Genomic DNA, 23,931 nt, shown 5'->3' on the forward strand with positions numbered 1-23,931 from the left:
GGAATGTCCAGCTGCAAGGTTACAATCACATGTTACATTTGGGAGGGGAAACGACATCCGAGCGACAGGCATGGGAATAGGCCTGAAGCTGGGATTCCAAACGTGCCTTTTCGTACTTCAAAGTTTCTTTATTGCAATAAGGAATGTTTGTGCATCATAAACCTGTGTATAAAAGACGGAGCCTCAGAGAAACTTGTTAGAGCACCTCTTGAAGACATTGTGCGCGTGTCCGAAATGACAGGCTCTCCTCATGAGAAATAAATATCTGTTCTTGCACTCCCGCTTCCAGCGCCCGTCTCTTTATTTGGTAACTGTTCAAGATGGGAACTAAGAGGCGTCTTGTGCCAGCAGCCTGGGCATCGGTTGTAATTTGGGCTGTTTTTCCTCACATGTGCACCCATGCATATTTCAGGGGTGCAACAGGGTGTCCTATGGACACCTCTGCACCCTTGAAATTATTCTCAATTTGCGATTTTCAAAATGCGAATCGCAAAATTGAGAATACCTTCCCATTCATACCTATGGGCCTCCTGGCCCATAGAAATGAATGGGAAAGTATTCCTTAATTGCGATTCGCAATTTGCTAATCGCAATTAAGGAATACTAAGAATTCACTAAAAAAAAGCAAATTTGTACATACATACCAATTTGCGATTCTAATTTCAGAATCGCAAATCAGTACCTTCATACATATGGCCCCTAGTGTCCATTCCCAACTGCCATCGGTGCTGCCTCTTTATATATGAAGATTTGTTTGCGTCCTAAGTTGCTTCTCTTTTGATTGGGTGTTGATGTCCTGACTTTGGGAAAGCAGCATTAAGAAAGAGCTAAGGGTGTCCCAGAAGCCTTTGACCCACGTCTGTCTGTGAACAGATGAGATATAAGCGTTTTTAAATCATCATCATCAACACATCCCAACTGCCACTCACGTCTGCACAGACATTTTCAGGAGAAACCTACTTTCAAATGTAACAGACTCCTTTCGACAAAATCCAGATAAATAATTCATATTCCTGCTCAAGCCATCTTCGTTTACATTGTAGTTACCTGTTAATGTGAAATATTAGAACATATTTGCATAAACACTTGTTGATTGTGTTCACCAGAGAAGCATTTTGGGCAGAAATAAACATACATAATTATCCCTTGACATCTATACATGCAACGGAGACAACACTTTTAAAATGTAACAGCAAACAAACCCTTAGGCCTGACAAGACAAACTCGGGCTAGAAACAGCCATTTATATATTAAAAGATATGACAAAGAGAAAATGCTTAATTCAATTCCATCCGCAGCTGTTATGCAACATGAGCAAGTGAAATGAATGCATAGATCTGAGTGAACTCGACTCCTGCTGTCTTCAGTATTAGGGGAAATAACTTACATTAAAAAATGACAACATAAATGGAACCCTGTTCCTTGCCTCTCAGGCTCCACGTTCAACCGGGGCAGAATTAACCATTAACAGGAGCATCAAACCTCAGATATTTCTAAAGGTGGGCTTAACTTGTGTGGACATCGTTATAACGTGGAGTAGGAAGTGTTTTTTCTCAAAATAAAATACAAGACCCGATTAGGAGTAAAATAAACTTCGGTACATTCTGATGTTATTACTACCATTCCTTTCCCATTGAGATACAGTGGTTATGTGTCGATCCACATATCGAAAAACCACATTTAAGAGCTACATAATGCTGCAGGAAATACACATTCATGGCACAGTAATACATTTTTAAATAATAATAATTACTTGTTTCTACACAGCACTTCATACCACAAGTCTGCTGTTCGTAGACACTTCTGCAGCGGAAGGGAGTGATGGAACTGGAAACAAGTTACTCCCAGAACACATAAATTGGGGGTCAAGGAGTGGCAGAGAAACGGAGGGGCAGAGCTTGAGAAGCAGAGCCTGTCAGTCAATTTATACATTTATTTATTAAATCTGCTGCAAGAAATTGGAACATGGACAAATGTGACAGTAAATCTGTTCTAGCTTACATAATTGGCCAAAAAGAGGCTGCATTTTAAAGTATCTTAAAGGGTTAAAACACCTGATGCAGAGATTGTTGTGTGTGCTGTCAGGTTTGAGGGAATTATAACAGCAGTAAGAAATCTCTGGTGGTTAATAAAGTTCTGGGAGCGTTCTGTGTTTTGTCCAATCACAGTTTTGACCTATAAAGTACCACAGAGTGTTAAATGTATCTGCTACAAAGCACATCCAATAACATGATTTGTATTTTATGTAGATAAGTAAGGGAGCTACTGTGTTTGACACTGTGACCATTTTTTTACTTCCAGCTCAGAAGGCCCACCCTTTGGGATCACAAGCCGGTTAAGGCTGACTGACATGCTACTTAAACCTGTCGGAATCCATTCGGAATGACTGGTTGGTTTCAATTCCGACCGTTGGAATTAAAACCAACGATGGGGGTCAGAAAGCCTCCGACCTAACGTCGGAGGCTTTCTGACCTCCTTGTAGTCACAGGCATTTGGAGCACCCTGCTGACACGTCACAGCTGAATTACCTCATGCATCATGGTCGATGTGGTTCAATGCTGCTCGCTTCACACACAGTTCTCACAGTTTGTTGGCCAGTGCCAGTACCAGTATTCTTTTCAAGTGTATCCCCAGACACTTGTTTCTAGATTCCTCTTTCATCATTGGGGAAAATCTTCATAGGTCGCTGGACGTGCTGCCGCAGTTTCCTCAGGGTTAGTGCCACTCTCAGCACGCAGGTGCTCACAGAGCTCGTCAGCTCACGGCCCACGGGAGCCATCTTAAACAGTCAAAGGGATTTGGAGCACCCTGCTGACACGTCACAGCTGAATTACCTCATGAATCATGGTCGATGTGGTTCATGAAACACGTGTCTCGGGATACACTTGAAAAGATTACTGGTACTGGCACTGGCCAACAAACTGTGAGAACTGTGTGTGAAGCGAGCAACATTGAACCACATCGACCATGATGCATGAGGTAATTCAGCTGTGACGTGTCAGCAGTGTGCTCCAAATCCCTTTGACTGTTTAAGATGGCTCCCGTGGGCCGTGAGCTGACGAGCTCTGTGACACCTGCGCGCTGAGAGTGGCACTAACCCTGAGGAAACTGCGGCAGCACGTCCAGCGACCTATGAACATTTTCCCCACTGATGAAAGAGGAATGTAGAAACACGTGTCTGGGGATACACTTGAAATGAATACTGGTACTGGCACTGGCCAACAAACTGTGAGAACTGTGTGTGAAGCGAACTACATTGAACCACATCGACCATGATGCATGAGGTAATTCAGCTATGACGTGTCAGCAGGGTGCTCCAAATCCCTTTGGCTTTCTGACCTCCTTGTAATCGACCCCTAATCTCTACAAGTATGTGATTGCTACAATTTATACCCAGATCCACTGGAATTATGCAGAAGGGGAGGGTCAAATTACACAGCAGGTTGAGTAAATTTTACGGCAAGAATAGGCAAATTATGCAGAATAATATGCCACATTTTGTGATTGTATTATTTCATTATTTTGTCATTTTTACGCTTAACACTGGTTATTGGCTGCACCTCATTAATAACAGTTAAAATCAGTAAATAATGGATCATGTTGCACCTGAGGCAAATCTAAAATGAAGTGAGAAACGCGGCAGCCACACAATCCCATAATTTCAGTGGCCCTTCTTATAACGCTAATTGTCTTAAAAAGCATTTCCTGTACATTAGTTTACATAGAAGTATGATTTATTATGCCCCTGAAGGTGATGTAAAGGCTCTGACACTCTACAATGGGATGATTAGCGCTACAAAAGAACAAAATAAAAAATTAATTAGTAGGTGCCATTTAAATCATCAATAGTGTAATTACTCATATACACAGAAAAATCTTGCGTTCTTACAGTGCATGCACATCTCTTAGAGAGGGAGGTTGAACAAAGTCAAAAACCTGCCTCCAAGTCATAGTTTTCTAACGTACTTGTAAAGGTGTATTATGCCTTTGTTTCCTTCCATGGAGTTGGCATCTTGGTGTTAGGCTCAAGATGGCTTCCAGCCAGGATGATACTTGAACAAAAGAAAAGCTGATGGCCCTTTAAATCTGGCCTTTGTTTGTACCCAGCCAGAAATGAAAATAAGAAAGCCCTTTTGCTGCCTGCAGGTTGCTGCTACAAATAGAATGCAAATAACATGTGGCCGCTGCTGAACTGTGTCCCAGTGTCAGAAAATGACTCCAGAACAAGTTCAGCATATTTCCATGGGTCTGCCTGATCCCACATCCGGCCCAGAAGTAGCTGCTGGAACCAGGATCTCGCAAGATCCCCCAACTGTGCAAAGGTGAAGATTTACGACTTTAAGGAATCCATCTGTATATTTTTACATGAGAATATGTACAGCCAAAGTGTAAATACACTTGCTTTTTTTAGGTCTCGGCCTGCGAAAAACTGCGCACATGCGCTGTCGAGCTGGTGAGATTTAATGATCGCCAGCCATTGGAGAAGAGGTCCTAGTGACCCTCTTCTTTCTTTCGCTGGCATAAAAGGTTGCTTATCTTCTTTATGGGTCCAGATGGCCCCATAAAGAAGATAAGGAACCTTTTACCACAACAGGAAGTGGGGGCACCCAGTCCGAAAGGGACAGGGCTAAAAGACAAAAGGCACTTCAGTATTAGATATTCTGTATCTGCTTTGGGGACTTTAAATCGGTGAAATGCGTTCTGTGTAGTTTACTGGGTTGTGCTATAGAAATCGTTGTGGCTGCTGTATTTACAACGCTTTCTCTGTAAAGTGTTTTGCACACAGTTTACATGAAACGTATCTCTGCCAGTGTTTGGGGACAAGTTCATGTGAACGCTATGGAGACTTAACTGAGACGGTCACAGCGGGTATAAAAATGTCCTTTAAGGTTTATTTTAGACCGAGTTTGTGTGCGCCTCGTTCTATCTGACCGTGCCCTGGAAACATTTTGTATAAGATTATTATAACTGTAACATGCTTAGATTGCCGTGTTTGTTTTTATTTTTATATGCCACGTTGCATAGAACGCCTTGGACATTTTTTCAATTAATGCGCTCTTTATAGAGTTTTATCTCGGTTTTAAAGCTTGCTCAGAGCATTAGGCTCAGCGGCACCCGTTCCCGCTTCTCTTGGATGAAAGGTGTGATCACAGGCCCACCAGAGCCCCACTCCTTTGATTATTAACTTCCTAGCCCTTCACGCCGCCTGCCTCTGTGCCGTGTGTCCAGAGATGTCTCAAGGAGGTGGGATGCCAGTCCACTGACCCAAGACCAGGAGAGCTCAGGGAGAGAGAGGCTGCCAGAGGGGAGACTGCTGGGAGAGACTGAGAGACACCAAAGAACAGGCGAGATTGCCATTCAGAGATAGGGAGAGGCCGGGTGTCAACCACAAGGAAGAAGGGAGTATGGGGCAACGGGAGAGAGGGACACAGACTCAGCGGGGTGGCGTTGGAGGAATGACAGGGTCGGAGGAATCCACAAGGTGCTGAGCGGAGAGTAATCATACAAGACCGGAAGGGGCTCATTCGTGAGACAGGAGGACTAGCAGGCACGATGTCGGAGTTCAGGGCTGAACAGTGACGAGCGCACAGGTCAAGGGCAGAGGTGAAAGGATCACAGCACAGGGTGAGGAGGCCTGAGATCAAGGGTGAACTCAGGAGTGGAACGTTAGAGGGGTGCAAGAAAGTACTGATCAGGGGGCCGAGAGCAAGGGAGTAAAAGCATGGGTGGAAGTGTAGCAAGATCTCAGCACAGGGACACAGGAATCTGAATTCCTATGCAGGGTTAGAGGTCAGAGTGTGAGAGTATCGGGACAGATTAAAAGGGTCAGGGTGCAGGCGCGAAGTCAAGGCGGAGATGTAATGGTGTTGGAGTGCGAGGGGGTGTTGTAAATGTGGAGGTGAAAGTGACAGATGGGCTAAGTGGTCAAGAATGGTTGTTGTCAATGGTATCATGGTGACGCCTCGACCCCGTTGGTTAGTGGTCCTGCTGGCATGGTCCCTTGTTCTCGCTGTTCATCCCTGTTGGGCTCGCTGCACACATGATGACGTCCAGTCTGCAGTCCCCGTGGTCCGAGCCCCATCCCTTGACCCCCATCCTGCGCTGTCCCTGTCCAGGAGACGGCGGGCAACCAGCCCGGGCCGACTGCTCCCTATACGCATCCGGGCCTGGTATGCTCCGGCGGAGAGCGCCCGCCTGAGCCCAGAGACCCCAACCCTACCCCAGCAGGAGACCCCGCCGGGAGTCACGAGACCGCCCCTAAACTCTCTAAGTCACCCTCCCACCGAACGCCCAACAGGTACCAGGGAGATCCCTCCTTGGAGACGGGACCCTCTCTCTGATCCCAGCCATAGATGCCTGGCGCGCAGCAGCTCCTCGCTCTGCCCTGTGACCCTCAACCAGCGGCAGCACCACAGCGCAGCAGAAGACCCCAAACACGTAGCAGTACCTCACTCATAGGTGACATTGGTCACAAGACCCCCCAGCAATTACCTGCACCCCGCCGTAGCCTGAAACCTGTAGCAGAAGCCAGCAGCATGTACCCTGCCCTAGCAGAAGACCCCACAGCAGGTGTAAAAGGCATCCTCAGCAGCGGCTACCAGTACCTCACTGCAGCTAACGGAAGCATCTCACTCAGAGGTACAGACGACCACCCAGCATATTCATACCCCAGTCTGCCCCCTCTATAGAGAAATGACACCCAAATGTCCCAGAAGGTCCTCTCCTTACAACAGGTACTACCACAGTGATAGCACACACGACAAGTACACCACTACCGCGGGCAGGTACATCTCTCTCTACCCCTACAGAAGCAGCCCAGCGGGAGTACCTAGCTACCTCTATAGGAGCCGCCCAAAAGGAATACATAGCTACCCCTCCAGATGCAGCCGGCAGGAGTTCCTCACAACCCCTACAGAACCGGGCCATTGTAAGTACTTCAATGCCCTTACAGGAGCAGCCCAGCGGGAGAACCTCGCTATTCCTTACAAGAGCAGCCCAGATGGAGTCCATTGGTATTCCTACAGGAGCCACCCAGTGAGAGTACCTCGCTACCCTTATAGAAGCAGCCCAGCAGGAGTGCCTTGCTACCCCTACAGGAGCAGCCCAAGAAAAATACCTTGCTACCGCTACATTAACAGCCCCATGGGAATACCTAGCTACGCTTAGGGGAGCAGCCCATGGGAGCACCTCACTATCCCTACAGAGGCAGCCCAGCGTAAGAACCTAGATACCTCTACAGGAGCATCCCAAGAGGATTACCTAGTTACCCCTACAGGTGCAAACCGACAGGAGTACCTCGCTATCCCTACAGAAGCGGTGCAGTGTAAGTACATTGCTGTTCCCACATGAGCACCCAGCGGGAGAAACTCGCTGCTCCTACAGGAGCAGCCAAGAAGGAGTACTTTGGTATTCCTACAGGAGCCGCCCAGCGAGAGGACCTCGCTATCCCTACAGAAGCAGCCCAGCAGGAGTACCTCGCTACCCCTACAGGAGCAGCCCAAGAGGAATACCTTGCTACCCCTACATTAGAAGCCCCTTGGGAATACCTAGCTACGCTTACAGGAGCAGCCCGGGGGAGCTCCTTTAATCATCCTGTTCAAATGTGTGTGTGTGGCTGTGTCTCTGTGTGGCTCTGTGTGTGTGTGTGTGTGGCTTTGTGTGTGTGTGTGTGGCTCTGTGTGTATGTGTGTGTCTCTGTGTGTGAGTGTGGATGCAAATGCAATAGGTCTCGCATTTGCGAGAGATTAAGCTATTGGCATTGTAAATGACAATGCCATTTATTTATCTGTTTTTAAAACCAACACATAAATAAAAAAAATTTAATTTTTCTTTTATCCCATTCACAAAGCGTTCAATTGTGTGCGGTTTTCCCCAAAATTTCTTATTCTGTAAGTCTGCGAATAGGATGGGAGACGAGTTTGTGAAAACCCACAAATACGAAAATGGTCACAAACTAATCAGATTTTTCAGCCCCGCGACTCCTTCTACCCACTGACTAACCACCTGCTAGGAGACTGGATAAGAAAATCCTGGTCCAGGGCAAGACCACCTTTTGTCAATTAAAAAAGGGCAATCACAGTCATAAAAAAGGTATTATTAACCTGTGTTAGTATGACGTTTATGCATAAATTCCTTTGGCAACCGCGCCCACGGTATCTGAGTAGTATGGTGGCTCATGCATTTTTCGGCTGTTACAAGTAAGTATTGTCTAGATAAAAACACTGTGGCCTCATTGGCGTAGCCAGTGTGTCATAGGCCCTAGTCAAGCAGAGACGTTTTAAGGCTTGGGCTAAGTGGGCTCTGGCCCAGGGCTTCAGCCTTTCAGGGGGGCCGCCCTTGTTAGAGCCAGCTCTGTTTTTCAGAGAGTCTTTCCCTAATGACCTTGAATAATTCTTTAACATATTGTTTGAAATACTGTTTTCCTGAAATAATGTGGGTGATGTGTGAGAGTAGTCTATAATAGATATTTTGCCGAGAAATGTTGTGTTTATTTTTCATGCAACATCCATAAAAAAAGTTTCTTTTAAATCAAAACAGACCTCACATATGAGAAATAGGAGGGTGTGACAGAGATTATTTAGAGTAATATTAATGAGCTGCTGCTGTGTTGCAGTATTGTTACAATATTGAAAACACTCATCAATATCCATGCATATTAGATGTAAAGACATCGTGGGGCAGATTTATGTGGGACGTGCGCCACTTTTGCGCCACCGTTGTGTCACTTCTGTGATGCAGCGGCGACGTAAACCCTGCGCCACGTTGTGACATACTTACATCATGGCGCATCTATGGAGATTCGTCACGGTGTAAGGCCCTGCGCCACATGAAACCTGCGTCAGGTGTCCTGTGGGCGTTTCCACGCAGGGGGACGTTCCGTCGCAGGAACGCCCCTGAAAAGTGACTCAGTGAAATCTACAAGATTTCACTGAGTCACTTTATCAACGCTGATGCGTCAAAACCCTACGCCTGCTTGAAGCAGGCGGAAGGCTTGACGCACCACATTACAGATAGGGCAAGTTGGAAAAGTGCTGGAGTTACGTGCCGCACGCAACACAACTTCAGCACTGCGCCAACTTCACGCCCTAGATACAGCACGCATCTGTTTATTCCTGCGCCATGGTGCGCCGTATTGTAAATGCGGAGCACCATGGGTGGCGCAAGGATAAACTTGTGTGCCTTATCTTTCCTGGCGCATCTCTGCTGATTTGCAGAGATGCGTCAGGCAACATAAATCTGCCCCCTAGAATTTAGACGAATGCGTATGTGCAAAGTAGCAATGAAAGCATTAAAAATGGATTATAAATTCAAAACTGTTCCAAATAGGGCCCTTCGAATTACGTTTTGCCCGAGACCTAGTGCAAGGAAGGATAAGCGACCCCGCCCTCCCCCCGACCGCTGTTTGAACTGTGAACTAAATCAAGGCTCCAGGGCTACTCGGGGCTGTAGCCCCGGTGCCACTGCACCTGCTGCACTAACGGGAGCAACGCCCCTCCATGGCCTGATGCTCATTCCACGGTCATAACCCACCGGGTTGCACACTCTGTCGGGCTTATTGTGCTGGTTTATTTCGCTTTGAACAGAGGTGTTTATAGCGCACTTTGGGGTCCAGTTTTGGATAAAAGCCGCCATCGGAGTGGAAATTATTATTATACTGTAAGCAGTGGGCAGCAGTGAGTGCCCCTGTGGTTTCAGAACGCAGTCAACCACTGCTCCCAAATGCACGGCACAATATTCATGCTCAGCAGATCACAAAATCGCTACAGGCAGCTGGTTCAGCTCCGCAGGAAGAGAGCAGCGCACCAGCAAGCAGGGGAGGAATACCAGCGAGGCGGAATAGGACCCCCGGGCCACGGCAAGCGGCCACCGAGGAAAAACACACACACGCAGCCTGGGCCGTCCGCTGCTCAGCTTGTCAGAACCGAAGAAAGTTTCATTTCTAGCGAATAGTGAGCGTTAGTATGTGAATGCAAATGAAGTAAACATTAGAATGTTAAAAAAGGAGACCAATGTGAGTGATAACACAGCATAACGTGTTTATTTATAAAGCGTACGCTCACTGCAAGACATTTCTTGGCGCTACATAACAAAAGTTTATTTTTATCAGTCTCAATGGTTCTCTTTTTAACTTCTGGAAGATAAACTTGCATTAACTTTTGTTACCACAGGATCAACATTAAATAATGTAGTTCATATATTAGTGAACTGACCCACCTAACCTGTTAACGTGACTTAGATTGGTTATAAGTGCTAAACAAGCATTTCCTATGCAATAGGCCGACAATTCACGCCAGTGTGAGCATTGGCATTAAAAATGACAATGCCTTTTATTTATGTTTTGAAACATAAATAAAAGGCATTGTCATTTACAATACTAATCAAACTCTCCCAAATGCGAGACCTATTGCATTGTAATAAAGGGCCTTCTGGACCACAAGTTAGATTGTAAATATCAGAGGAAGAGACCAGCCTGCGATGTCTTAAAAGTAGTGATAAATAGTGCAGTGAAGAAGATGTGTAAGTGTTGTAAATTACACAGACACAAAGTGTCAAGTGAGAGTTACATATGATCCAAGCTATAAATACTAATAAAGCGCTCCAACACCTTTCACTCTGTGATTACACTGTCACTGCTCCGGAGGAAGAGCTGGGGGGGGGGCTATTTCGTGCCCCATCCGTGATTTGAGTGTGCAGTGTGGCATTGCGTAACGTCATTGCTATCTTTGGCCTAATAAAAAAACACTACAGTCGTAGCAGGGCCCTGGCTTCACCTCCTGATGCAGGGCGGGCTGTGCTTTATGGCAGGGATGGAGGGTGGGATGGTCTTGGCTGCAGCTCTGGCCTCCTAGAGTGCCCCGGCTATTACTAGTGAGTGACAGGCACTGACGTGGTTGTATTGGTGTTGGTGTTGGTGGTATTGGTATTGGTGGTTGTGGTATTGTGGTATTGGTGGTGATGGTGGTGGCATTGGTGGTGGTGGTGGTATGGGTGATGTTGGTATTGGTGGTGGTATTTGGGATGGTAGTGGCATTGGTGGTATTTGTGGTGGTGGTATTGGTGGTGGCGGTATTGGGGGTATTGGTGGTGGTATTGGTGGTGGTGGTATTGGTACTGGTGTTGGTATTGGTGGTGGCGGTATTGGTACTAGTGGTGGTGGTGTTATTGATGGTGGTATTTATATTGGTGGTGGTTGTACTGGTAATGGTGGTGGTATTGGTGGTGGTGGTATTGGTGGTGGTATTGGTGGTGGTATTGGTACTGGTGGTGGTGGTATTGGTGGTGGTGATATTGGTGGTGTTGGAATTGGTGGTGATAGTATTGGTGGTGGTATTAGTGGGGTATTGGTGGTGGTGGTGATGAGGGTAATGGTGGTAGTATTGGTGGTGGTGGTATTAGTGGTATTGGTGGTGATGGTGGTGGTATTGGTGGTGGTGGTGGTATTGGTGGTGATGGTGGTATTGGTGGTGGTGGCGGTATTTGAAAAGTTTATTTTTATTTATTTGAAAAGTTTTATATAGCGCTGGCTAGACCCGAAGTTATCAGAGCGCATTACATGAGGAAGAACATAGTTTCAGAACATAGTTTCAAAGTTACATCAGTTGCTGGAGCATAGTTAAATGAGTTACAAAAGCATAGCATAAACATAGAAGGGAGGGGGTAGGAAATACAATGGGGTCCAACTTCTGTCTTTGTAGGTGACAGCCGTATGGTGAACCAGAGCCAAACTCCTTTATAGCTGCATAGGACAGCTCCACCGGTCATCGGCCAAAGGTTGCTCGGGCACCGCAGTACATACAAAAGGGTCTAGATTCTGCCTAGGGGGGCATCGTCAAAAAATTCCATCATGAGCGCTGGACACGGTGTGAGGAGCTGGGCTCCGAGCGGTAAGGTGATCATTCTCAATCCTCTGCTGTGTGTGACTCCCTCTCTTAGAGGGGTCTCTGAAACTGCAGAGCACAGATGCTGGATCCCTCCCCAACAAGGGGAGAAGGGGAGCTTTGGCGAAGGTCCCACTCATGGTGGCCATCTTAGGGACCTTCGGGCTGGTAGGGAAAGACCCTCACTGCAGTAGGGGGAATTGAGAGTTGGGTCCCTGGTACAGAAACCTGGGAGAATGCTGCCCCAATGCAGCAATTGTTGAAGGTAGCAGGTAGAGACCAGTACATTAACATGTGTTGGGAACCATTATGATCGTAGCTTATTCAAAAGCAGTTACACTTGCGGAGTAAATTGGGTGAGAGAGCAGATTAAAACAGGTCAAGGGGCCACAGAGTGAAGAGAGCGCTGTCAAACTTTGGGGTCTGCAATAACACAGGAAACAAATATTGCGGTGAGGAGAAGGTAGATGCAGATAGAGGGAAATTTTTGCTGCCATTTTAAAGTCAGGCAGTTACCGGCAGTATTTCCAGAGCAGTCACCTCGAGGGGCAAAAAACAGCGCAGAGAAGGTAAAGCCAAAAAGGGTACCGCAAGCAGAGGGTCACAAATGGCTTTCTTCAGCAAGAATCAGCCATACAGTGAGGAGAACAGAAGAAGCTCATGGCGCTGTGATCGGGAGCGTCAGCCATATGGGACCCGAAGCGATGATCAATAACGGCACTTTTCGGCTCAAAATTATGCCTTGGTAAGAGTGATTTGTCAGATTGAGTGTCTTTTAAAGTTTCCTAGCCCGGCGATTCAGTTCCCGGTTGCTGAGACACACGCCGAGTATTTGAAGACTCTTGCCCGTTTCCCGTAATTGATGTGGGTTTAGACTCCCTGCGGATGCCGGTAAGCCTGTTTTGACTCGTACACGAAGCCTTGCTTGATTCGGCCTTCGGTGTACGTTTGATTCCACTTTTTAATGGTTACGCTAATAATAGATACCTGACCTGGGCGTAATCGTCAGTATGAGGGTACTTTAGATGAATTTGAATATTAAGCACCTTTAGTATAAAGCCTGACATTCGATTAGTGTGGCATTTTTAGTTCTGTATGATATTTGTGTAGCGGAATAGGGTCGGTTCATGACTATATTTCCATTATCTCTTGATATAGGTGATTGGATCACAGTCTTGAGATTATAATGAAATCTGGATAAGCACACGTGTACACAATATAGGATTTTCTTCCTGGCTCGAGTGACATTTCCATACATCTCCGCATCACTGGACGACCATATCCCATATTTGGTTTTTGTGATTTGTAAATAGTCTTTTGGTATGTATAACAGACTTGGTTAGCTCAATTGTGGTTGGGTTTATTCACTCGTGTAAGCACATATTTTTGCATTAGACACGGTGATGAAAGGGTTCCCCCTTTTTTCGAATATCTTCATTACTGAATGAGTGTATATAAGAATAGTTCATTTTTTGGTGATGGTCTTCTGATCACATTTTCTTTTTCCGGTGTGTAAATAGCCTCTCTGATACCTAAACCTTGAGGATTTTTTTCTTATAGTGGTAGCGGCGCCTACGGGTGCCTGTGTCCGTGGAACAGACTGTTAATTTTTAAAACATTTTTTAAGTTGATTAATATTGATTGTGTTTAATTTTTGTCTTTTGTAGGATTATTTAAATGAACTTTGTTGCCCTTTGTCCTGATGAGGCCTAAAACTGTTTGAAAGGCCGAAACGCGTCGACAGTTATTATTTATTTCGACACCTGCTGTTTATTTGGAGATTGTGTGGATATATTCCCCAGGAGCATCATTTGGTTTTGAAGCCACAAAAACCTGTTTAGCTTCTTATGCTCCGTGCTTTTTTGGTGTTCGAAAAGGAAATTAGGCTAAGAAAAGACATTGCCATTTTTCCTTGTAAATAACATTGGGCTTCTCACAGAACCCTCGGATTAAGGGTCCACCACAATTGGACATTTGGACCACTTGGATCTAGAATTTAAAAAAATTTGGTTTTTTGATTTAAACACGTCATTCCTCACAAGATTCAATATTGTTTGGTTGGTTGATTTGTATTAATTATGCATAAAATGAAAAAGGATCTTAAAAAATAATTGACAAATCGAACATTTGCTTTGTTTTGGGTTTTTTCCATTTTTTTCCATTTTTAATAATATATATATAATTTTTTGCAATTGCTGGTAATAACCATTGTATGAACGTTAATTAAATGATAGATATATATCATACAATTTATGTTGTGACGAGACAGATAATTAATAGTTTTTGTCCTCATAATTAATTTTCTTGAAGAAAATACCTTGGCATCGCTTTTTCGTAATTTGCCATTTTAAAGTCAGGCAGTTACCGGCAGTATCTCCAGAGCAGTCACCACGAGGAGCAAAAAACAGCGCAGAGAAGGTAAAGCCAAAAAGGGTACCGCGAGCAGAGGGTCACAAATGGCTTTCTTCAGCAAGAATCAGCCATACAGTGAAGAGAACAGAAGAAGCTCATGGCGCTGTGATCGGGAGCGTCGGCCATATGGGAGCCGAAGCGATGATCAATAATGGCACTTTTCGGCTCAAAATTATGCCTTGGTAAGAGTGACTTGTCAGATTGAGTGTCTCCTCCTTCATGGCTCAATGGAGTTCGCACACTCTGCTCCTTGCTAGACCGGGCAACTCAAATACCACCCCGTCACGGCTCCGGAGAGAGAGAGAGCAGTTGGAAGAGGCTCTTCCGAGGATAGGGACCAGAGCTCGGACGACAGTGGAGGGGTCAGTCGTTGCTCAAGTGCGCAACCAAAAGCAACCGATGAAGTGAGCAGGGTCTCCGGATTCAGTATGATGTCGGTGGCATAGGTGGGGGCAGGTCAGGGAGGGATATTCCAAAGAATTGATGCTGCAGCCCGGGAGCTCCCGTTCAGGGCACTGTTCCGCCGGCCATCTTGGAAGTTTTCACCATTGGTATTGGTATTTGTGGTGGTGGTATTGGTGTTGGTGCTGGCGGTATTGGTGGTGGCATAGGTATTGGTGGAGGTATTGGGTGTGGTGCTGGTATTGGTGGTGGTGATATTGGTGGTGGTATTGGGGGTGGTATTGGTAGTGGTATTGATGGTGTTGGTGATGGTTGTGGTATTGGTATTGGTGGTGGTGGTGGTATTGGTGGTGGTATTGGTATTGGTGGTGGTGGTATTGGTGGTGGTTGTGGTATTGGTGGTTGTGGTATTGTATTGTAGTGTAGTTACTATATTCCCAATAGGCTCTGCGCATTGGAATAATATATTCAGCAGTGTAGACGTAGGACTGAGGTTATCTAGGTCTCTACTGACTATATTAGACTTAAGGTTTGCCAGCTAGCTCAGAGGTCACTAGAAACGTTCTCGAATAAACGAGGAGGAGTTTAACCTCCCTGGATAGACAAGAAGGGATTAGCTTCTGACAACCATAAAACATGACAACTTTGCTCTCCCTGAATAAGAGTGTATCTCTAGAGTCGTGTGAAAACAAAAGACAGCTATTTCACTCAGTCAAGATGTGCGTACTTAGTTTCACCAGAATGCAGAGAAAAGAGAGACGGGCGTTTTCAATAAAAGGTGTTATTTATTGAGCAGTCTTCTTCCTCATACAAGAGAAATGAATTGCAACGATTATAATACTCATGGTAAAGTAAAGTGCGTACAGTAAAAGGAGGAGTATAAAATAATACTGTAAAAGCATTGATATGGTTTCTTAGCCATATGATACTTTAAAATAGATCAAATATATACATACACATATACATTGACTAATCGTACTCAACTGGTGCTTCTAAATACGCCTACCCCGGTGTACCTGACCTACGCCTAATACATGGGAAGGAGTAAGTAAGTAGCAGTTTAAGTTAAGTTTGTTTTGCCAAGAATCTGACTCAAAAATTCTCTGTAAGGGTTTAGTCAGTTACGTACCTGGGTAATAGAAAGCAGGAGGTCTGGTATCTCTCTCTCAGGACTCAATATCCCAGCAACCCGCAAGGGTAGGCTGGAAACGCCGGAGCTGGATTTCTCGGCAGGAGAAAAGACAGCGTCTTTCCCAGCGCGTCAAGGAGGAGGGGCAGCGTCCGTGGGCTATCGCATCAGCTGGGCTTTCGGAAGTAGATAGCTGCTCTGCTCCAGAATTACCACCGTGTGTTTGCTTAAGGCAACGTTGGTATATTTATACCTGAAAGGTGCCTGGGTTTGACGTAAGGTTGGACATATGACGTCAATAAAGATGTCACTAAGAACTGGCCGTTCTTACAGTGCTTTACTGGAGTTCTAGGACGAAATCAAAACAATAGCAAGGGGGATTTCCCAGGTTGCTGGAGGCTTTGTTTTGTTTAGAGAACTCGGTGTGCTTTACTAGGGGGCCGGAGAAGTAGCCTTGCCTAATGTGACAGCATGTGCTACGACTGAATTATGGATATGATTATCATGCCGTTGTATGGATATTACTGTTTATAGCCGGACAAGGGCATAAAATAGGAATATCGATTCAGGTTTCCTAGATAACACACTACACCCACTCCACGAATTAATGTCCATCATTACAAAAACGTAAGCAATAGTAAACATAAAAGGTACATGTGTATACCAACCCACCCCAAAATAAATTTTTGCATTTGAAATGGTGTATGCGAAATACATGAAAATGATTATAGGTACTGTACGCTTTTCAAGCAGTGTAATCATTCATTAAAAAGGTATGCATATATATATCAGCATGAATGATTTGCGAAATTTACTCATGAAATGGCTCTTAATACAGAAAAAAGGTGCGAGACCATTCCATCACATATGAATACAGTTGCTGTAAATGTGCTAGACGTGATATATTGTCTTTAGAGGTCCTAAAATAGAAGCTCTGTTCTCTAAGAATAGTTCTACTTCAAGCAGAGTACATGTGCCAAAAAAAAAAAAGGTAAAACTTTTGGAATCGGGAAAAAAAATAATTTCGCTTTCAGGGGAGAGATGAAAAAAAATATAGTTCCAAATATGTTCAGTAGCTTTTGTTTATAAAAGCCGAAGGCCGAATTCAGAGTTCAGGGAACGCTGTGTACTAGTTTGCTTTAAAGTTATTCTTTTTGTTCGGGGGAAAACATCATTTCAGACAGACTTTCAAAAAAGTGGTTTACCGCTTCAGGTGAAAGTTCGACCAAGTTGGAAAATGCCGCAACTGTGCAGTCGTGAGCATGATTGCTATCATCGATGACAGGATCAGCGGTGCTCACAGAAGGTCGTACCTGGGTGATGTTGCTCTCATCTCGTACTTCACTCCCCTTTAATCGCAGTGGTGAAGTCTCAACGAATGCCGTCATCAGGATGGGTAACAGCTGGGGACAACACGATGCATGAGCCGTTACAGGACTTAGCAAAGTATCTGTATCCAATGGTACTTCTGATTGTAGTGTAAGACAGACGTCCAACACGCATTCTTCTCCACATGGCATACATCAAAGCACAGGTAAGATACAATTCTGCCAGATGGGTCTGAATGACAGAAACCAGGTCATATTCAGATCTCTTAGACGGGCTAATCCAAGGACTTTAGTTATTCGGTGCCGATAGCGTAAAGCTAGGATCGTTTCTTCCATTGTTGCTGCAGTCTTGTCTGCGTTTTGGCTTGCCATGACGAAGCAGGAGAATCAAAAATAAAATGCCTGCTACGAGTCCCAACAGGAGTGGTAAGCCACCAAAGACAGAATGGACAAAATTAGGAAAAATGCCCAGAACTGTTGTGAAGGGTGTTAACAGTCCCGAAAAAATTGTCTTAAATACATGTGGGATACCTCCAGTATCTGACATATTTAGGATTTGGCTTAACATTTCTGCAAAATGTAGGGGGCAATTTGCTGATAAAAGGCTATGTATCTCTGCCATTGTCCTTGCGACTTGCAGATCATACGTTTCTTTTGATGACGTCAAGGGCACAGTTGTCTGCAAAAGGACAGACTTTATTCTGATTAAAGTATCAATTCGAATAGAAGAGATATTCAAAAATGGCCAAATGTTTTCCTCCCTGTCTGGAGTGCTGTTTGGAAACAATACTTGCATACAGCAAGTGACCATGGAACTAACGCTAACTAGATAAGCTTTTCCTGGAACCATGCCACAACATCTGTGGTCCACTATTAGAATATAGCTCCCGTTAGAAAGCCATCTAAAGAATGGCTCTATTCGAGTTGCAGGTGTGCCATGCTGGTGACATGAAAGGTCATTTGAAGTCCCCTCACAGGCCCCATGCAGGTTAATACCTTGACACAGAAGTATACCACTTAGTGATCTTTTACAATTATTACCACTGAGAAATACATTCTGTTCCTTTTCACTATAACATGTGTGTGTGTAAGGTAATTTCCATGATGACTTAATGTACCCTTTACCCAACCTTTCATACTGGCCTGCTGGTATATATTCTTGACAGAATTTAAATTTTAAAGTTGTTATCGGAATAGTTATTATTCCGTGTATTATCCATTCAATGACAGGTTGTTCTGACATTGTCAATGGTAATCTCTCTAGTTTTTCAATGCTCAGAATTGTATATTCTGCTCCTTTCTGTGCCAAGCTGATTTGTGTATCAGTAAGGTTAAAGATAGAGAATAATGACGTTGTGTTGATTAAACGCCAAGGCACGTAGCCTGAACACAAATTTTGTAAGGTCCTGCCAAGCTGTACAATAGAACGTAATTGGGACTGACCATGTTGTAACATTAGCAAGTCCTGCTCTATTATATCTATAGCAGATGATACAATACTGTCCAGTGAATATATTCTGGAAGACAGAGTCATTAACCCATTGTCCACAACAGAAAGTGATTTTTCCAAATTAATACGGTCAATTTCCCGTATTTTTTCTGCTGTTTCAACTTGCATTATTTTCCAAGCTTCGTTGTAAGCTGCATATATACCGGCCGCTATGAAACGTTTTTGACGTTGTTTGCGTTGTCCCATTATGAAATCACGCAAGTCAGCACCGTCTTTAAGTAAAGTCAAGTGTTGCTTAATTTCTGCCAGTGTGGATGTGTGTAGCCATTCGAGGCAGAGTTTTCCTACACTGTATGTTGTAACTATCCCTGGATGTTGTCTCTGGGAGTATCTAGGGTCTGGCCTGGTCAATTTGAACCCCTGTATTTTGTTCAGGAATCTATCTTGACAGTTATTTGTGTCTGTGGGCCAGATCAACCATTTTTTCCAATCAGGATGTGTTCTGTTTCGGTTAAAAATATGGGATACATCTATCTCAACATCTGTAGTGCTATTACTGTCAGGTGTTGGCTTTGGAATAGACGGTTTGTTCAAGTCTTTAATTTTGGCTAGGCCAAGACAGGTTGTCTGTTGAATGGTATCATTCAAGAATATAATTTGTTCTGGGATCATGCAGGCTCTAAATAAAGATTCTATACCTTGGACCTACCAATCTTTGGTACCCCAGATGGTTTTTGTTTCAATATTGTTTTTCCAAAAATCAAAATCAAATGTAGTCATTTTTTCATAAAATGCTTCTGAATAGATTAATTTAGTGTTTGTCAGCATTGTTTTCATTCCTGTCTTATTTAACATTCTGAAATAAAAGGCTTCTGCTTTACTTGTGTTAAATCCTGAGAAGTGTAGGAATTTCTCATAAAATGTTTTTGAACTACCTTTTGGTGGAGTTGCACAATGTTCCCATTGATTATAATTTAAAACATTTCTAGGTTGAGCAGATTTATGCAAATAGTGATGCGCAAAGTGGTTGTAGCAGTACAATTCATCTTAATTAGATGAACCCTGCAAGTAATCATGTTCTGTAAATTTTGCTGACATTACTAAATCTGACATCATATCATTAATACTTTCAAAGTCCCAATCATCAGAGAATGTGCTCGGTTTTACAAAGTCACTCAATGAAATCTTAAACTGGTGTGGATACTTCAGGAGCTCGACTGGGCCATAAATATCGTAATCTGTTTTGTCCCAAGCTACCCCACCGGGTATTGGATTGGCTGTAACATTCACGGATGATAGTTCTCTTTTCTCGATGTGCGATGACTTGTGTGGTTTTAGGACCAAGTTGATGTTCTGACTTGCTGTGTCCATTGTACCGTATTTTCCCTCAATGAATTTTCCCAAACAAAGAACCATGATGAGCCAAAGCAGGAGGAAAAGTACACCTAACACAATCCAAAATTCAATCCATGGAGAAATCAGATAGGTTTCTTTGAGTTGATGAAAGAGTTCTGTTACTTTGTTTTTAAAAGATTTTGTTGTTGGCTGTTCTTCAGGCTCGCTTGGATCCTCAGAAAAGTCATCGAAATTGATGAAGTAGCCGGATGCAGTTCTATCAATTGTTGGAATCGCTTCAGGATTTTTATTTGCTTTTGGAATTTTCTTTGTTTCAATAGCATAGTCTGTGGCTACATCGTTGTAGACAGGTGTTTCTTGATGAACTGTTTCAATTTGGGCTTCAAGAGGCACAAGTTCCTTGGCATTATTGCATAGTCCTTTTTTAATCACTGCAGGTTTATCAAATGTGATTAGTCTCTCAGTTTGAACCTCTTGGATTGTAGCAAGATTTGGTCTTCTGCTATTTCTTGGGAGTCCACTGGGCCTACTACTTATTATCGGCCACATGATTGTGGTTTTACCAGGTCGATGGATACAACTCGGTTCTCCTTTTTACCAGCAAGGGGCGGTAGTACAACTGATCTTGTTCCGTTGACAGCTAAGACAGGTACTGCTTTTCTGTAAGAAGGCCCAAATTCCTTCTTCACCGCGATCTTCTCTCTGACCAGATCCCCAATCTTTGGAATCCAGACAGGAATTGCTGCTGGGACAGGTGTTTCTCTTCAGTGGCTGTTGGCTGGTGTTTTAGCTTTACGTTGCTCAGGTCTTTTCTTGTTTCATTTAAGTCCTGTAAAATAGCCAAACGATCTTTAATATCAAAGCATTTTTCTTCTACCACTGAAGTCTGACTATGGAGGTCCTGAATATGCATTCTAGTCCCGAACAATAGTTCATACGGACTGAAACCTTTTAGAGAATTTCTTGGCAGATTGTTTAGAGTACATTGGACACTTGTTAAATGTTGGACCCACCCAGTACCCGTACCTCATACCCTCGCCGTTATAGATTGCTTTATGTCTTGTTTTTTTTCTTTCCACAATTCCGTTTCCCTCAGGATGGAAGGGACAAGAATACCGCAATTCAATGCCAATGCTGGTCATGGCCTCCTTATAAGCTCCAGAGCTAAAAGTAGGACCATGATCAGAATGTAGCATGCCAATTGCGTATATGCCGATATAGACTCGCAAATCTTTTATAACAGTTCTGGCGTCAGCCGAGCGCTGGTGTCCACATTTTAAGTGAATCTAGTCTTAAATAATATACATAGGGACGCATGTTTCCTAATAAATCATGCGAATAGATCGCCTTATGCTTTCTATTAGGTGTTCTGGCACTATTTCGGCCGGTTCGCCACTGCGATCTCTGTTGCAGTTTTCACAATTTTTTGCAAATTTGTGATTATCCACGCTCATTCCCGGCCACCAGTATTCTGATTGTAATTCTGTCAGAGATTCCTTGATCTTTCGGTGCCCTAGACCTTCACCCATGTGTGCGTCTGCTATTAGCAAGACTCTCCTGTTCGTGTTTGGAATTACTCTATCCCCCACTCCAGGGATTAGAGCAAAAGGAACGGAGTTTGCATCGATTATGTATGTATAATTGAGTGGATAGTTCACGGGTAATGCTGCACAGTCGCCTTTTGCAGACGTTTTTACCGCCAGCACGGTTTCCCCGTCTATCTATTTTTCTGAACGCTTTTTTGTGGCTACGGAAGCCGGCTTAGTTGCTTCCGCTGTGGCTGTCTCAGCCAATGAATTCCCTGCAGCGTGAACGCCATCACGCTGATGACTCAGTGTATGTATCACGTGAGTCTTTTGTAGTTCTTTCTTCAAAAGAACTACTTGTTCCCAAAGCAGTTTGCTTTATTGTGGCACCTGTGTCATCTTTGTAACCGTTTTCACCCCATTTCTGCAAGTCTTTATTGTATGATTTGACGCAGGAATGCGAATCGCATGTGTCGGGAATTCGCGATCGGCAATGTCGAGCGCCAATTTTAAAGCTATTAATTCAGTTTGTTGACCTGAATTGTCTTTTACAGATTGTGACATTGTGACCAGTGGCATCAATTTACCTCCGCGCCACCGGCATTTGACAACCTCGCACGTAGCGTGAGGGTTCTGCATAACTGTTTGTGTATATTACGCAGGCGTAAAGTTGTATGGGCAGAATGTCGTTAGGCAGAGGATATTCTTTTTCATATGTTAGATATTTCACTTTTTTCATTTCCGGGTCAAAATAGTATTTCACTTTTTCTGTAGCAAGAGAATTTTCCCATTGTATCCATTTTGGATCTAATGCCACGGTAGTTAAATTACATGGGCTTGTTAATGCCTCGAAGGCTGATTCTGCTGTTAAAACAGTAATCCGTCTGCCTTGGGCCTGGGCTCTTTCTTTTGCTACAGCTGTTTGAACCGCATTTACAACATTTTTCGCAAGACTGAATGTTTTTTCAGCTTATGAGTACAAGTGTGATTTGTATGCTATTTTCTCCTTCATTAGAGGTCAGGTACGTGAATCCGCATCTTCCTGGGATGACTCGGATTACAAGGTTGCGTCTATTATCGCGAGTTTGCAATTTTGTTTTTGCTAACATGTCTGTTTGCAAAGATCTCAAAATTTCTGTGTGTTTTTGAGTCCAATTGATTGGTTTAAAATCAGGTTTTATTAATTTTATTAATTCATAGAGAGGTTTAACCCTCTCTGCATAATTTAGAATGTAACTTCTTCCGAAATTCAGGAAACCTAGTATTGATTGTAAGTTCCTCAGCGTTTTTGGTGCTTGGAGTACAGCACACTTTTCTAAGAAGTTGTCTGCTAGGCTATTGCCTTCACTTGATAATTCATATCCTAACAACAGGACAGTCAGATGGGCGATTCGTGACTTTTTAAAGTTGAATTTGTAACCCCCTGCTGCGAACCCAAGTATTATGGTGTTCACTCTTTTCAAGTGAGTATCCAAGTCATCATCTGTCAGATAGATGTCATCGACATAAGATAATGCCTCCTCATCATACATTTGTAGTAACTCTGTTACTCTTGCTGAGAATAATCCTGGGCTATTCTTGAACCCCTGTGGGAGTCGACAGAAATATTTCTGCGAGCCCATTATTGAGAAAGCGGTCAAATACCTGCTTTCAGGTGCAATGTTTTGACAAAAGAATCCATTAGAGATGTCTAATGTTGTTTTGTATTTTTTGCGCACGATGTTATTCATTAGTGCTGCACTGTGTGAGTTTTGTACTGCAAATGTCTTGCAACATGAGTTAAGGTGTCTGTAGTCCAAAACTAGAAGGTATGAATCGTCTGGCTTGGAGACAGGAAACAAAGGATTTGTGAGGTGCATGTTTCAATCACCCCCTGGTATTCAAGTTGATCTAAGATCTCCCTGACCTGTTTTTTAGCTTCTTGCTTAATTGGGTACTGCCCTTGTGCAGTTGGTTGACATTTTAATTGGATTTTGTGAGGAGGAGGAGAGTCCTCATCCCATCCTACATGATTTTTATATAATGCAGGAGCTTGGGCTACTGCCCACTTTCTTGCAAGTGTATATTTTTTATGAATTGGAATGTGATTTGAGAAGGCAGGCATAATCATTTCTTCGCCATGAGGGCACTCCCTGACAAACTCTGGTGGCCAGTCCTTTTCAGCTAAAAGGATGTCATAACCTTTGGAAAGGTTATCCCAAAATAGACCCCTTATTTTCCAAGTCTTATCTCCCTCTATACGTAGTGTTATCTCGTATATTTTATGAGGTTTGCTAACTCTGCTGTCTGCAGTTTCCACTTGAATGTATTCATTTGTGTCCACTGTCTCCAGATGATTCATCAGGATCTTGGGAGCTATGGTCACTTCTGCTGCGCTGTCTAGCACTGTCTGGGCCCACTCTCCGTTTTTCAGCCGTGTCCTCAGTATCCTCGGCATGTTTGACTATTT

The 23,931-nt window shown here is 43.9% G+C and overlaps 1 long non-coding RNA gene across 3 annotated transcripts in view; it reads right to left on the reverse strand.

Annotated features, from left to right (window-relative positions):
* The window catches only part of LOC144821801 (uncharacterized), a 340,482-nt gene that overhangs the window by 17,724 nt on the left and 298,827 nt on the right, over positions 1-23,931 (reverse strand). For all 3 annotated transcript variants that reach the window (XR_013608449.1, XR_013608448.1, XR_013608450.1), the window contains one exon: positions 961-1,047. This is a non-coding gene — a long non-coding RNA (uncharacterized LOC144821801). The remainder of the gene's footprint in view (positions 1-960; positions 1,048-23,931) is intronic.

This window comes from Lissotriton helveticus, chromosome 2_2 (assembly GCF_964261635.1).
Source record: "Lissotriton helveticus chromosome 2_2, aLisHel1.1, whole genome shotgun sequence".
Taxonomy (NCBI): domain Eukaryota; kingdom Metazoa; phylum Chordata; class Amphibia; order Caudata; family Salamandridae; genus Lissotriton; species Lissotriton helveticus.